The sequence below is a fragment of the Cricetulus griseus genome, chromosome 4 (genome assembly GCF_003668045.3).
Source record: "Cricetulus griseus strain 17A/GY chromosome 4, alternate assembly CriGri-PICRH-1.0, whole genome shotgun sequence".
In the NCBI taxonomy this organism is placed as follows: domain Eukaryota; kingdom Metazoa; phylum Chordata; class Mammalia; order Rodentia; family Cricetidae; genus Cricetulus; species Cricetulus griseus.
The window spans coordinates 28060785-28074734 of NC_048597.1; positions in this window are offsets into that span (position 1 = coordinate 28060785).

Sequence of the window (13950 nt, forward strand, 5' to 3'; positions counted from 1 at the left end):
GTGTCAGTTAACAAGTGTTAATACCAAAAGATGGAAAGAAATCCCTTGAAGTATTTACAATTCTATACTCTCTACTCTTTAGGTAAAGTGTGTGACTCAGTTCTTTAGTTAAAGGTGTCAGTCACCATTAAATACCACAAAATCATAGAGCAAAGATCTACCGTAGTTGAGCCCTCCAGAATCTAACCAAACACATCATGGCACCAGGGCACAGTTTTTGCCTTTGTTGTCCCTCACAGATTCAGGAATATGAATACATTAGATCACCTGAACATGTAGGAACGTGAATATTGTTAGAAAATATTTCTTTTTTCAGGTTTAAAAGATGCTCATCATTTATTAAAATTTCAACCCATTTGTGTTTTGTTTCTTAACCATTTGCTTTCCCTGTTGTCTTGGCTCTGAGAACATTTATACTTTCTGAGTTACTTTTTATTGCCCATTCTTTACAACACACCTGTGGGTTAGCAAAATACGATTATTCATATTGTGCAGATGGTGAGATGAAGGTATGATGCCATCTAAAAGCTAATAGCAGAGCTGGAACCAGGATTTATGATTCCCCAAACCTCACATAGAGCAGTATTTTCTGGTATCCCTGCCCTCTCCTTAATGTTTGGAAGCAAAATGTTTGAATATAATTTCAGTTTAAACCTCAAATGCCAGGTAGAACTACCCTTTTTCAGGGTAGTCCTAAGTTTTCCACATTAATGGAAATATATAGTAAGTTTTAAAAATTACATAATTGCTATCATAATACTTAGAGGTCCTAACTTAGAAAGATGTTTTATGTTTGCAAGATTGGATGCAGATAAAATGTCAGTTAATTTTATAGCACCCAAATTTAAAAGAAACTATTGTCCTTTCTGAAGAGTGTGTCAGAAAAATAAACTAACCGATTTTAAAATGGTTAGTTCTAAATTTGCATACATTCCATTTTTCTTTGCTTGTTTTTTTATTTAGTTCATGCTTATTAAAACAAACTGTAATCTGTGGAAGGAAAAAAAATGCCATTGGAAATAGATGAACTGAAGCGTCTCATTCTGTGTGCTGTGTTTGGAAACGTCCCAGCTTAGTCAACCAGACTAAATCACATTTTGTGCTGTGAAAGATGATAATTCAAATTAAATTTCCAAATGGTATACCAGAAGCAAGAAACGTAATGTGGATCCACACACTCTTGTTGACACTCATTGAGCAGTTATACTCCATTGTCCATAAGAAGATATTGTCTTTAAAAACCAGCACAGAAGGAAATATACTAACCTAATCAGGTATGTATTTCCCTAATTATTCCTCTTTTAGGGCCAACCCTGGAGTAGTTAGATAATTGACCACAACGACATACCACAAATGACTTTCCACAATGTAGAAATCACAAAAAGTTACTGCTATATGTTATCTATACAACATGCAAATTTAGATTCCCTAGAGAGTTGTCAAAGTTTAGTTTAACATCCATGCCACTCCAGCATTGTTTTTCCCCTGTTGGTTAATGAAGCACAGGGGCTAACGGAATTCATATGATTCCCATCTGTCATCGCCACAGCAGTGATGAAGCCCAAAATGAAATTCTATCCTTCATTCAATTCCTGTAGTTTCATATTAGTTAGGTGATCAAGCACAACCGGGGAGACTCATCTGTTTTCAGACAAGGAAACGAGGGTCAAGTGACTTGCCCTGAGTCACACAGTGAAACATCACAAGAACAGGCAGTAGAAAAAGAAGCTGTTACCAGGACCTCTGGGCCATTCACCTTCCAGGCAATTGCCTTCTCTCCTATATTTTGTGTCACTTTATTTTTTTAAATCACTTTTTGTTTTCTTTTCAGGCAGAACCCCTTGCACCTTCCTTTCTTTTTCTTCTATTAGATACTCACCCAGAGATGCTATTCTCTACTTCATGTTTCTCATAATTATCTTCAAGGAAACCAGAATACAGATTTAAAGCTCTCATTAACATGCTGATTAGAAATTTCTCTCAAAGATTCAGAAGGCTGGCAGGGACCCCCCAGAGATCATATGAAGCTGCTCCTGACTTCAGGCATCTCACCTAAGCAGTTTTACACAGATGGAACACTGTATTTATGACCCCCGATGAGAGAGTTCCCAGAATCCCTTGGTAACACAACCCTAGGCTTAGTCTGCATTTCTCCATAATTGATCATACGCAAGACTCAGAAAAAGAATGCACTGTCCTTTTTCAAGTCAGATATTGCTACATAACTAAAGTTAGCCACATTATGTATTTATAGCTCATTTTAGGCCAATGTTTTAGATGTTGTGTTTTTATAGGATGTGTGTGCATGAATGTGAGTATCCCTGCATCTTTGTTGTTAAGCATTCTTTTGCAATAATACTTGATTTTTTTTTTAATTTGAAGCCATATATTAGGCCATAGAGATTCTTTTCAAAATTTTCTTTAATAAACTTAGTTTACTTTATATTTTTGTTTCTTCTTCAATTAGGAGTATGTTCAATAGATATATAAATACTTTCTCCCAATCCCTACCATACTACTGAATAAGATTATCTCACAAGGAGTTTTAGGGTGTGAAGGAGCACAGATCATGTCCTGACAGGAGTGGGAGTGGCCCAGGCTGAGCCATTACAAGGTGGCCCTGGGAGGAAGCTGCTGAGGAGAGGCTTCAAGTGTTTACTAAGAACAACAATTGGCTGCCCAAACTCACACCGGATGAGGTCATCACACTCACAGACCATGCCCAAGAGGGGATAGGACACTAAATACATCACAGGAATACCTTTAAAATTATTGGATAATACTTTTCCAGCCCTGCGGTTTTTTTACTTTAAGAGGGTTCTACTGTTAAACAATAAACAAGATCTTGCTTGACTTGACTCCCTGTTGCATCTGATTGTCTCCAGGTTCTGGGAGGTTCTGGGATGGGCAAACAGTGCTCTCTGCCCTCTCTGACATTGGGGGGATGGGGGACCAGAGACCCCCCACATTAGGGAACTATGAGAATTAAGAACTCTGAGAATATACATTATATAGAGAGTAAGATTAAGGTTGCAGATAGAATTAAGTTAGTTTATCAGTATACTTTAAAATGAGGAGGTTAACCCTAAAGGATATATGCCACGCCTAGCAGTAGATGGACAACACAAAATGAACTAACTCAGTGGCATTTCAGTGGGTTCCTTCTTTCATCATGCTTTCTCTGGACATTATCCTTCCCTCCTTCCTTTCCTCTCTCTCTCTCTCCCTTCCTCTCTCCTCCCTCCTTCTCTCTTCCTCTTTCTTTTCCTTAAAGGTCTTTTGAAAATATATTTTCTGATGTTGTGTTCTATAGATGTGTGTGAATGTGTTTATCTCCACATCTATGCGTTTCTTGTGGTTTTCCTGTGTCTCTTTTCTCCTGGCAGTTGGTTTGCTTCATCCTATTCTGGTTTGTTTGTTCTTATTTTATACTATTTTATGTTATTTAATTATTATTTTTAGATGCCTGTTTTTAATCGAGAGAGAGAGAGAGAGAGAGAGAGAGAGAGAGAGAGAGAGAGGGGATGTAGGGGTGTGGATTTGGGTGAGTAGGCAGTAGGGGAGGACCTGGGAACAGTTGGGTGAGGGGAAACCATGGTCAGAATATATTCTATGAATAAAACCTATTTTCAATTAAAACAAAATATCCCGGGCATCTGAGTCTTCCTAACAAAATCTGCAGCTCTTGCATATAGACATCTGGAAGTGTCAAAGAGAGAAACACTGAAAGATGTTTCCATAAAGATACAAAAAGCTAAAGAATGCAGGTGGCTTTGTAACTGGCCTGCTAGAAATTAAGGTATTTAGAGAGACACTCATGTCTCTGAATCTGTTAGGCATCAGAAACTATGGACCACAAAAAAGGATCACATGGAGGGAGGAAAACACTCCAGCCAGAGAGAGAACTTGTCTCTAGAGAGAGACATTTCACACCCGACTCCCTTATAAAATGACAATGAAGCCCAGATAATGATGAGTCAGTGGTGAAAGGGACCACAGCTTGATGGACACTTCCTAGATTTTCATATCTTTAAACTTGAGGGCACCAAAGACCAACTTGGGTTCACTGGGTCTCTTTGTCCCTCTTCCCAATTAATTTCCCTTTTCTGCTTTCCATTTTTAGCTTCTCTCTTTTAACTGTCTGACTGAGGAGGGGAGGTCAAACTTGATTGATGGTGAAGGTTGCGGGCTGCAGGTTTGGCAACTGCTTCTCAATGATAGAAAAATCAAGTAAAGATTTACACCAGAACGTCTGTAAGGGGCAAGCCCTAATGAAACTTTAACTTTTAGCCCAATGTGCCCCAAATTGTACTTCTGACCTCTATATCTATACGTCAATATGACTTGGATTCATTAAGCCACAGATTTTGTGGAAACTTTTGACAGTTGCAATACAGAACTATTTCATCCTTGATAGAAAATCTGAAATGTCTCTGCTTTATTCACTTTTATATCATCATGACAACTGGAAACTGCTTTAAATGAAGGAAGAACTACATAAATTCCTAGCTTCAGAGGTCATCATGCACAGCTTCTTGGCCACACAGCCAATGACACAGTGAACATCAGGGCAGGCTAGTATGGTGGAGTACACTTGTCTCTCGGGGCTAGGAAGCATAGTGCTGAGAAAAAAAGGGTCCAGGACACCATATAAACTCCTAGAACATATATATCCCTGGTCACCTATAACTAGGTCCTATGCAAAATTTACATTACTTCTCAATCATGCCATCAAATTAGTAATCCATATGAATTAAATAGTGGGTTATGAGAGAACCTTCTTGATACAATCTCAGTGACTGGCCATCTGTAGCTGTAGTACAAGCCTTCAATACAGGATCACTCTGGAGAGATACTTCAAATCCAAATCATGATACTGTTTCTTATATATCAGTTTCTCATTTCAGATTAACTCAGAGATATTCTTAAAACTCTCCACACCTACCAAATGCACTAACTTGACTATGGTACTTTTGGGAGGACCTTTTTAAAAGGTAGCCTCAGATAGAAAGAAATCCACAACATATTATCAATAAGTTTCCAACAAACACTATCAGGTGTTAATTTAAAAATGATTAATTTAAAGCTTGAATATAGAAACAATGCCCAGGTTTTCCTTTTTGTGATGTGAAGATGACAATTCTACTTTCCAAAGTTGCTTGAAATTTTTGTGTTAAGCACTTTTGAGCTTTTTAAACATTTTCCTTCTATATAGCAAACCCAAGAGAAGATAGTTTAGATACTGGGATACATTTAAATATCCAATAAATTGATTATATTCCAAATTTGGAAAGATATCCAAACAAAATTCATATTTACAAATTCTATAATTACCTAATTTTGTTAGTGAGCCTGAGGATTACATGTCATATTGATTAAAATCTGGATGATCCTCCCAATGACTTTACCAGCCTTTACACTAACACCTTTTAAACAGAATCCATGTCTAATTCATCCTCAGGTCCCTCTGAATACATAACCATTACAGCACAGTTCATAAGTAGGTCTTTCAAAAACATTTGTTACAGAACTCTATAAAACAATGAAGAGAGGAATCAATTTCGGGAAAATTATAAAAAAATCATGTTATTTGTGCACAAAATGTAGTGCCTTTCATTTAGTCAATCATTCATACTTGGTAATTTAGCAAGCTCCAACATGAAGAGTGTCTCTTAATGTCTACTCATTGAAAGTACAAAGTGAGCTAGCAATTACACCTTTATTTTATTGAAGAGCTAGCCCCATTACCCCCATGTTTAAGTGCATTTCTATTTCATGTGGCTGTAATTCTGTATTCTGGAGCCCTTCCTGAACTGAAGAGCCAATAGATACATATGCCATTGTGCCAGGGGGCACAAATTCTGTTTTGATTTACTCATGTGCAACTCCTATTAACACCAGGGAATTCAGGGCAAAGTTTAGTGTTTTTTCAGGAAGGATCATGTTGTTACATATACCAAGAAACACATGAATTCTTTTAGACTATAAAACCAATGATGTGCAGCCACACACATTTAGGGCACTCATTTAGCTTTTCATTGACTAAGCGTCTCAATAGCCTGACTCATTTTTTATGGTGTATACTTTTCTTTAGAGCAAGGATGCAACAAAGAAAGAAGTGAGGTAAATTTCTGGAACTATTGAAACGATGGATACAGAGCTAATAGGACAAAAATTTAAATTTTAAAATACTAAGAGGTAGAAAAACACAGCACACATAATTTTATTTGAAACGTATGAAAATTATAGGTGTGTTTAAGATGATCTTATTTATGTGTTGTGCTTTAGACAGAATAAGCTCTGCCTTCTAGCTCTGTATTTGGAGAAGTAGAGAGGAAGCCAGCTCAGTGTGGGTGCTCAGGTACTAAGAAAAGTGGGGCAAAGAAAGAAAAGCAAGTCTTCCTTCCTGCCTTCTTTCCCTCCCTCCCTCCATCCCTCCCTCCCCCTCCCCTTCCCTCCCTCCTCCCTCCTCCCTTCCTTCCCTCCCTCCCTCTTTGTTTCTTTCTTCCTTTCCTAACCATTCCTGAAACCAAACATTGTATCCTCTATGACTGAATGTTGCAAGTGACACAAGACAGAGCCATCTTAAAAATGACTAAGGCCTGCAAGCTATCTTTCTAGGTAAAGGTGCTTGCTGCCAAGTCTGAGGACCTGAGTTCAATTCCCAGGACCCACTTTTTGGAAGGAAAGACATGACTCCCAAAGTTGTCCTCTGACTTTCACTTGTTATCCATGGCAGACACACACACACACACACACACACACACACACACACACACACACACACACACGTAAACAAATAGTAAAATAATAATAAATGTAAAAAATGACTCTTTAATCCAAGGCTTTTATTTATAAAAACAATTTTATACGCGGTATAAGTTGATATGTAATTATTAGTTTTGTTTATGAACAAGCTATTCTGTAATACAGAATTATTAAATATAAAACACTATGTAATGTAGGTAGTCAGTAAACTAGAAAAAAAGACAGTTTTCAACATGTCTAAATTTAAATCTAAATGGAACTGAAAACAAAAAGTGGGATGTCCACACCAGTTTCTTACCTAATGTTAAACAATAATTATTTATTAACTGAACCAAAATTTCTAACCTTGAGCTGCCTATGCAGATAGATAGTATCAATTGCATTTTAGAGATAAGGAAACCTAAATATGTAATGTACAAATGTGGTAACTTTAATTTGGAATTAAGATATTGAAGCATTAGGCAATATGTAAATGCCATTGCATTGTGAAATGTCACACAAACCTCTCTCGCTTTCTCTCTCTCTCTCTCTATCTATCTAATTTTCTCTGTGTGTGTGTGAGTGTGTGTGTGATGTGTGTTCCAATTGGAAATTACTGGGTCCGACAAGACTTTTCCTTTGACCCCAAGGAGAATAAAATCTAGGTCTGAAAAGAAAAGACTTATAATTGTTATAAAAAAATAAGAGATTCAAGACATACAGAAATGGGAGAAAATTTGACAGGGAAATAGCTGACAGAAAGAAAGTCTGGTGGTTTGAATGAGAATGTCATCCCAAATAGGCTCATGCATTTGAGCACTTGTTCCCCAGTTGGTGGCAGTTTTTAGGGACCTTTGGCCTTAGTGGTAAAATGCCCTGGAGGTAGGTTTTGAGAGTTTGAAGACTCTCACCATTCCCAGGTTGCACTCTTAGCTTCATTCTTGTGGTTTGAAAATGTGATCTCTCAGTTTCCTGCTCTGCCATCATAGACCCCTATCCCTCTGGAATCCCAAGTCCAATTAAACTACTACTTCTATAATTTGCCTTGGTCATGGTATTTTATCACAGCAATAGGAAAGGATGTCACAAGCTTTCAGTTTGTGCTTCTTGTTACAGACCAGTGAAATTCAGATTACCCTTGAGGAGACATGAAAAGTTAGAGGGCTAGACTCAACTCACTCTTTATGGCTGCTAGAACTGATGAAACCTGAGTATTTCATAAACATAGTGTACCTGATTGCTATGAAAGTGTATGTCTCCTTAAAGATTCTAACTGCAAAATACATTCAAAAGTGAAAACTAAATTTAAATCACACTTAGGATGAGTGAATACATAAATAACAAAATGACTCACAAATGCTTATAAATTAATAAAATGAATGAGCGTCTCTAGATGGTGCCCAAAGAAATAAAAAACAAAATAAAACAATGCTAAAAGTTTTACTGAATGAAAATTTGATATGATTGAGGAAAACTAATGTTGCTACCTATCAGTTAATGTGATTCCAGGGTGTGTAATAAGAAATAGAGTTAGAATGCTTAGAAAGAAAAAAGAAGAAAGAAACAAAGAAACAAAGAAAGGCACAAAGAAACAAAGAAAGAAAGGAGTAAGAAAAAGAAATGCAATTCATGGAACAAGAAAATTGGCAGATTTCATCACAATGAAATAACCCCCAAACAGTTACTTTACACTTCAGTGATGCATCATAAAGGGTAATAATCAGGAGGGTAACTTGGATTGTGAAAATTTAGTCTTTTAGTGACCAATAACAGAATTTCAACATTAGGAGTACAGTACCTGTGTGTGTATGTTTTACATATGAGTATATCATTATGCTGTGTTAGTCAGGGTTCTCTAGATGAGCAGAAATAGAAGAATTAATTATATTCTTATGTATATTAAAAAGTGTTTATTAAATGGGCTTATATTATGTGGGATAGGTCAACTGAACAATGGCTCTCTGCAGCTGGAGATACTAGGAATCTAATAGCTACTCAGTGTGTGAGACTGGAAGCCTTAGCACTTCCAGTTTGACCTTGAGGGCCTGGAGGATTTGGGGGAAGCTGAGGTTTTTTCAGTCCACATAGGAAGGCTAGAAAATCTGGATTCTGATGTCAGTAAGTGATGGTAACAGTAATACCCACAACAGAGTGGATTCCAGCACCAGCAAGCAGCAAAGGCACTCAGGCAAATGCAGCCTTACTATTCTGTTACACATCGTTTAACCTAGGTTGCCAAAAGAGAGCACTACCCAGATATACCTAGAGGTACATGTCTTAGTTGGTCCCAAATCCAATCAACGTAACCACCAAAATAAACGATCACAAGGGCACTCCTTTCTCCAGCTCCTATGTTCTTTCCGCTCCCTCTTCTGCACTCCTTGGGGAGTGACACAGATGTACCAATAGTGGTTTGGCATTCAGCGATCCCTTATTCTCGGAACTATGACCAGTTATGAACCTCTGCAGTTAATTCAAAACTAATGAAATTTTTCTGGTCAAAGCTTACAGCAGCAATAATCCACACATATAAGCATAAATATTTAGATGCCAATATTTAAAAGGCAGTTCATTCATTTAGCAGAGACCCTCTGGGGTCTATGGCCTCCTTGGCCACAGGATTTACACTAGGTCCACAGAATCAGACATGAAAGTCATCCTGTATAGCAGGTCCCCAATCCAACCAGAAAGCAGTTGGTTATCCTGATAACTTCGATGACACTATTGCCCACAGTAGGCTCACTTTGCCTGGAAGACAATCTGTGGAAGCCCATGTCAGTACGAAATGCTGAAGAGACAGAAGGAGAATTGTGACTCTCTGGCTGGCCACAGCTTTAAGTTTGCTTACATTCTCTTCCATGTCAAACTGCACTTTTTGAATGTTTTCTAGAGAATGTTTTGCTCTTTTGTACCTTAGACTTAAGTGCAATAAGTAACATTGTACCCAGTCCAAATGCTCCCCTGTTTTGAAATTTGTTTCCACCAAACAAATTCCTCTATCATTACCTTTAAATTCAACCCTATTCAAGTTTCTTGGACATGCATTTACAGTTAGATTCTTTGCTAGAAAATCATGAATGGCCCTAGCAGATTCTGATATTCTTTGTTCTTCTGTGAAACCTCATGAGCTAGGGCTCCATTGCCTCTATTTTTCTCAGCAATCTTGTTATCCAGGCTCCAATGAGAATGGCTCATTAAGTTCTCTTCACAGTATTCAAGAGATTTTCTAGCCATTGTTCCAAGTTCTTCCACAATCTCCTCTCAGACTAGTTACAAAAGCCTACGTGTCTTGTGATCTGGTTTATCAGAACAAGGACCCATCTTTTGATACCAATTTTCTGAGTTTGCTACCCTCCTCACCGATGTAACAAAATACCTGATCAAAACAACTTTAAGAAAGGAAGGTTTCTTTTGCTTTATATTGCTAGGGGAGGTCCATGATGTTTGGGAAGGCCTAGTGGAAGGAAGGGAGGCTACTGGCCACATGGCATTGCAATCAGGCCTGAGAGAGTGATGGATGTTGTATTCAGTTTCCCTTTCATTTTTATCAGTTCCAGGATCCCAATCCATGGAATGGTCCGACCCACAATTAAGGTGTTTCTTCCTACTTCAATTAACATAATCTATATAATCTCTCACAAGAATATGGAGCACCTAATCTCATCTAGGCCTCCACAGGGATGTCCAAAGTCTAGAGAAATGTAAATAATCCTTTACAGGGATGCACAAGGTTTTAGCCTAAGCAATCCTAGCTTTAGTTAAAAAAAAAAAAAAAAAAAAAACATTACATGTTTATTATTAAAAAAAATGATCTGATTTACATTGAAATCATCACCATTCTACTCTACAGAAACCAACAGAGGCAGTGAGGCTGGAAGAAGGAAAAGGACAGAGGTAACTGAAAGATCCCCGGAGACTCAGGCCCCCGGGATCTCAGCCCAGGACCTCGGCCACCCCAATCACCAGGAAGAGGCAAAAGCTTAATGCAAACAGCAAGAGGCTTTGTTGCAGTTGTTTAACGAGCTAACCCCATGTTAGCTTGGGCCTTTCATCCATCCACCATGGCGGATGGCTAGGAAAGACGTGGCAAAGCCACAGTATAGAGATCTTATAGGGCAGCGTAAGGGGTTACTCACAGGCTCAGGATTGGTGTGCCTCCAGCAGGGCTTGCCCTGTGTTGATTGGCCAACTGGTTGTTATGGCCCAGAGGGCCTCCCAGTGGTTGCTATGCTCTGTGCGTCATTGCTGTGTGCTTGTCCAAAAAGCACACCCACAGCCATAAAGCATAGCGCCACCAGCTAACTTCTGATTGGTTCCTTGCCACAAGGCAGGCATCTGACCTCCTAGTGACCAAGGCAAGGTCAGACAAGCACATGTTCCACTGTTATGGCTGCCAAAATGGAGAGCTGGTCCCTTCAGTAACCAAAAGAAGATTGGAGATAGCTCCATTGGGAGAGTGCTTATATAGTCTGAATGAAGCCCTGGGTCACATGTAAAACCTGAATATGCCTAAAATCCTTCCACTCAAAAAGTGAGGCATAGGGATCAGAAGTTGGAGATCAGATAGCCAGTTTAAGGCCAGCCTGGACTTACCTAAGATCCTGTCTTAACATGAACAAAGTAAAACGAAGCAAGCAGAACAAAAATGAAGGCTACGTGAAGAAAATCATTCAAAATGTGGAATGTTGTCTTACTGGCTTCATTATATTATAAAGTAAGGCAAACAAGATGTTGTAGTATTGGTAAGGTGTGAAAGAAAGATATTTACCTAAGCTAAATTTCACTACTTCATATCTGAAAAGCACTTTTCTAATATTTTATCAAAGATTTATTTAAAGGGAACCAGTTTACAATCACCTATTTCTAAACACAACAGTGGTGAGGAGCTCAGAGTAGAACATAGCAGTCAGGCCACTTCACAATAGGTGTGGTTTTATGACCTCTTTTCTTATGCTGAGTCAAAGCTGAGTCCTTCCCCAGAGAGAGAGAGAGAGAGAGAGAGAGAGAGAGAGAGAGAGAGAGAGAGGAGATAGAAACTAGCAGGAAACAAGTCAAAGGGTATAGGGCATGTTTTTGTTGTTTTTCCCAACACACAGCAAGCTATGATGTATACGGTTTCTGCTGTGTGAGCAACTTGAAAGAGCAATGTTGGGTCATAAAGATATTATCATAGAGTAAGAATTTACTTTTTCTTAAAGAGATTTAAAGACCATGACTAAAGTCTACAATATACTATGCTTATATATGTGTCTGTTGATTTAACAGATTCATGTATGACAGAGGTGACTTAAAATAAACAAATCTTATTTCAATTTAAAGCTTGTTAAGTGTCCCAAACTGCAACTGCATTTAAATATACCTTGGTCTTTACATATGCACGATATGTATGAATTGAGTTTGTCCATTACTAAATAGAATGGATGCCAGCCAGACTGAGACATATCAACTGGATATCAGCCTGTTTGAAACTATGGGAGCAGCAAGCTATTAGAGTGCTGAGCTTCAGTGGTACATATTTCTATTTTATCTTTATTGTAATGAGCAAGCCCTGTCTTTAGCTCCCGCTGTGCACTTTTGGAGGGTCTTCCATATGGTTGCTGCTAAGTACTTGGCATTTTCCCAACTGTTACAATTGGGTCAGTGGGGGGGATCGCTTAGGAGTAATAAAACAAGGGTGACTGCAGCAGGGAGGAGTGAGATTCCAACCCACATGGCAGCTTATTGCCTCTCATGCACTCAAGCACAGCTCTGTAGCATTCATTACTATGGACAGCCAGGGTAAGGCCCCCACCCCCACCCCACCCCATGGCATTTCCATGAGAAAAGGCCAAGCTCTGGGTACAGTATCTCTCCTCTATTATATTTCCAGTATGGTTTACCTTCTAAAAATGATTACCTCGAAAAAGGAAGACAATTGTACCTCACTTTCTTCTGTTCTTCCCAGAAAGAACAGAAAGTTTCCTAAGAAACTCTTGGCTAAATTTGACTAAGAGTAGTAGCAACATCGGATTATCAGTGTTGTGAGGGGTTTGATGTCTTGTGAAGTTAAAAACAAAATGCACAAGGCAAGTCTGATGATCCTCAAAACTTAAACATTCCTGAGATACAATTTGTAGATTCTGAACTGAATAATAGGGTGTTTATCATATCTATGAAAAAAAACCTCGATTACCACTACTATTACTAGATACTAATAATTGAACCAGGGCTGACACACAATCATGAGTTCTATTGAACACCACCTCCAGATTCAGCTATTTTTTTTTTTAATCCCATGGAAGGCAGTGTTGCTACATAGGAGATTCGGAGGTAAGTATGTTCAAAGGCAAATTATGATTGTAAATAGGGAAATAAGCAGATTATAATGTACATATAATTATCCACGTACGAGATTATATTTTCTATATTTACTTTATACATTCAAGAATTTAAGTAATTGTGCTCTTCTTTTAACATGGCATGGAGACTTTCGGTATCAACCTAGAGCTGTGTAGCAATTTATTAGGTATGCTGTACAGACAGTGTCTGTGTGTGTGTGAGTGTGTATGGGGGGGGGGGTGACTGCGTGGTTTTTCCTGAGTCATTTATAGAGCATCTAGAAAGAGTTGGTGACGTTTAAGCAAGAACACAAACATAAGTAGACTTTCACTCTTGTTTCCGGCCAAGAGCATTAAACAATAGTGCAGTATAAAGAAACTTGTTCGTCACGCATGCTTTTCCTGGCCAAGCAATCTCCAGACCCTAGAGACAGATGCAGGCTGGTGGAGGCATCCGGAACCGGGCAGCAGGTGAAGCTGAGTCCCGCAGGAGGCAGGGCGGGAGGCTGGAGGCCATCTGGGCGGTCGCGAAGAGCTCCCGGGGCAAGCCCCGCGGAGGGGGCCCTGAGCATCCTCCAAGGTCCGCACTGATGGCGTGGGAAGTCCTAGGGCCATCAGTCAGGCAGTCACAGGTCCTCAGTCCCCCGCACGTCCCCGGGATCCCTGATGCCTGCAGCCTGGGACAAGGAGGAAAGCGCCTGGCAGGCGTCTCATGTGCTTGAGGTCAGCGCAGACACCAGCCTGGCACTCTGCAGACTCGGAGAGCCCTGCCGGGGCCAGCCTGGCTGCAGGCTGGAGACCGCAACCTGGACTCGGGAGGAAGAGCTGGCAGCCTGGCAAGTGAGGGCAGCGCCGCGGCTTCAGACGCGCAGTGCGCAGGCGTAGG